Here is a 3187-nt window from a genome sequence, read left to right as displayed (position 1 = left end):
GGGGGGGAAAGAGGGAGGAAAGGGAGGGAGGGAGGGAAGGGGGAGAAGAGCGGAGGGAAGGAGGTGGCAGGCTGGGGACGAAATCCTGCTCTGGGTTATGGCCGGCGTAAATTTCCATTGGCTGGGGGTGCACAAGGTGCTCGGAGAGAGGAGTCGGTGCAGGATGGAGTCCCTTTGTGTGTGTGTGTGTGTGCCGTGTGCTGTGTGTGCGGGGCTCGCACCCTCCTCTCCCGGGCGAGCCGCTTTTTCTCCAGGTTTTCCTTTGAAGCCCCGGCCGGCGGCTGGCAGGGGAGGGCGGCCGGGGCTGCGGCGCTGCTGCCCGCAAAAAAAAAAAAAAAAAAAGAGAGAGAGAGAGAAAAAAAAAAGATGTTTTAAAAATGCAAGCGGCTTGCCCAGCTGCACACACCCGCCCTCCCTCGGCCGCCTCCTCCCCCGGCTGCGCACACACCGCACGCTCGCAGCCGCTCGGGTGTCAAACCCCGCCGGGCACCCAGCCTGCTGCGGGCACTGCCCCGGCCCCCCCGGCCCTTCCCAGCGCCGCCGACCGGAGCCTCCCCCGCTTCCAAATGGTGAGTTTCTACCTGGTTTTGTGGCGACTCGGGGTTTTTCTCCATCCCCGGGGCTGGCGGAGGGGGCGGGGAGGCAGCGCCTTGCTGCTGCTGCACGCTTTGTGCCAGGGGCCGGGAGCGAGCCTGCAGATTCCTGCTCTTATTTCTGCATTCCTTCTCGTTGAAACAATGAAAATAATTCCGTCACTGCCCCAAACTTCCTCTTCGTTATTTAAATGCGGAGACTTTTCGTGTATTTGTCGCAAGCGACCTTGTTGGGAGCTGTAAGGAACCTGCCGCGCCATGTCATTATTATTATTTTTTTTTGTATAAACGATTAAAAATGGAATGTATTCTCTCAACAGAGGGTCCTTAGAGAAGCTCTTTCCTTCCACCTGTGTGTCCTGTTTTGTAATCTTGAGCCATGAATTGAACTTGCCTGCTATTCTTTTCCTCTTTCTCCTTTTGATCTCTTTTTTTATGATTATTATTTTTTGATCCCCGTTGATTTTGGTATTTTTATTTTTTAATTTTTTTTTTTTTGCAAGGACTAGTTTGTTGCGCCCCTCTCAATCCCTGAGACCCTAACTTGTGATGTTTAGCTTTTAAATCCACGGGTTAGGCTCTTGGGAGCTGTGAGTTGTGCTTTGACATCTTTATTTTATTTCAGAAATATATCCTCTCTCTATGTGTATACGTGTGAGCGCGGGTGTGTATATTTAGAGCCGTATACACACACATACAATAGTGTTTAAAGATCTTTTAAGGAAAAAATAAGTCTATTTCTCCTCCTTAGGCTCCATCGGCTGATGTAGGGCGGTGGTTATGGCCATTTTCTGTATAAAAATCAAATTAAAATCGGCGTTCATACCGCTGAGATTTTTTTTTCTAATTTTTTTTTCTTTTTTTTAATGTGTGTGTATATATATTCACGAGATAATTTTCCAGCTGATCCAGATATGGGGGTGTATGTGTGTACACACAGGGTGATTATTATATATGCGTGTGTAGATAAGATATACACGATATGGATGTAAATACAGTTCTTGAGGTGTGCGTGGCCATCCCCAGCCGCATTAATTAATACAGGCGAATAAAACCATAAATACAGACGTTTCAATATGGAGGAATATTAACATCACGCCTGTGGTAAAACAGGGAGATTTTTTTGCAGCAGGCTACTGCATAGAGCGTCTCGATTTTGATTTTTTTTAAATTTTTTTTGCCTTCCCCCCCTTGTTGAGAGCAACACAGAGTACCCTGAGAGCGTAACAGTAACAGCTCGGTACATTGGTGCTTGACCTCAGCTGAAATCCCAGCATGCCTCATGCTTCCAAGTTTAAAACCGAACGATTAATCTTGGAAATGTGCTCTATGGACACACCAAAAGAAAAAAAAAAAGGGTTAAAATTTTGATTTTTTTTGATTTTTTTTTTGCCTTCCCCCCCTTGTTGAGAGCAACACAGAGTACCCTGAGAGCGTAACAGTAACAGCTCGGTACATTGGTGCTTGACCTCAGCTGAAATCCCAGCATGCCTCATGCTTCCAAGTTTAAAACCGAACGATTAATCTTGGAAATGTGCTCTATGGACACACCAAAAGAAAAAAAAAAAGGGTTAAAATATTAAAAAAAAAAAAAAAAAAAAGGAGAGAGAAAAATAAATAAAAAATGAAAAGCCAGGAGATGGGTTGGATTTTGTAGGTTGGGAAAATAAAGTGCAGAATAAAATGATTGCATGTGTTAATGGTTGGAAAGTAAAATGCTGAAGTTTTCTTTGAGTCCTTTTTCTAGAACTTCCAGCTTTGCTGCTTTTCCGGGCTATATGATATGTAAATGATGAATCAGAAATGTTCAAAATGTTTCCTGCTGCTGCTGTTTTTCTTTATTAGATTTTTTTATGTTGCTGTAAAATTGGTTATGGTTGCAACTGTATTTCTTATCTCTGTTCTGCAAGGCAATTTATAATGAAGTTACTGTACCTTGTTATGGCACCGAATTACTGTTTGATATTTGAATGCAAATGCTTGAACTTAAAACGATGCACCAAAAATTAATTGACGGTGTAACATTTTGGTATTTAAGAGCTTTAGGATATGTTTGCTGGTTCCTGTTGTTTAACAGTTATTGAACTGGAAAAGGTTGCTTGTTTGATTTTTTTTTTAATTAATTTTAGCTGCTTTTTCTTGCCACTGTAATTTCACTGAGCGTTTTACCTCCGCGAGGGGAAAAAAAAAAAAAAAAGCCGAGAAAGCCTTGTCCTCCTGAATTTCTACATTATTCCAAATTTCATTCCGAAGCCAGCCGCATTTATTTTCTGTTACCTGCTCGGAATCCGGAGCGCCGCAGCCCCGCACCTTTGTCCAGCCATTACCACACCCGCAAAAAAAAAAAAAAAAAAAAAAAAAAAAAAAAAAAAAAAAAAAAAAAGCCGCTTTTTTGGGGGCGCTTTCCCCCCTTTTAAGAAGGGGAACGGGGCGAGCGCTTTGTCTGCGAGGCTGCGCTGGCTCCGCCGCGCATCCTGCGCTGCCGGGGGGGGGTCCCCGCCTCGGGAGCCCCCGCGATGTCCCCGCTGTCCCCTCCCCGGGGGTCGCTATTGTGTCCGCGCTGCGGGGCGGGGGTTGCGCGGGGCTGCGGCAAA

The 3187-nt window shown here is 45.2% G+C and overlaps 1 long non-coding RNA gene across 1 annotated transcript in view; it reads right to left on the bottom strand.

The window, feature by feature from the left end:
• LOC120508393 overlaps positions 1-1953 on the bottom strand; it is a 6480-nt gene extending 4527 nt beyond the window's left edge. The window contains exon 1 of the long non-coding RNA XR_005628977.1: positions 582-1953. This is a non-coding gene — a long non-coding RNA (uncharacterized LOC120508393). The remainder of the gene's footprint in view (positions 1-581) is intronic.
• Between the last annotated feature and the right edge of the window lie 1234 nt (positions 1954-3187).

Source organism: Passer montanus, unplaced genomic scaffold (genome assembly GCF_014805655.1).
Source record: "Passer montanus isolate IOZ18808 unplaced genomic scaffold, ASM1480565v1 scaffold47, whole genome shotgun sequence".
Classification (NCBI taxonomy): domain Eukaryota; kingdom Metazoa; phylum Chordata; class Aves; order Passeriformes; family Passeridae; genus Passer; species Passer montanus.
Note: the sequence above shows the minus strand (reverse complement) of the source record. Positions and strands in the feature narration are given on the sequence as shown.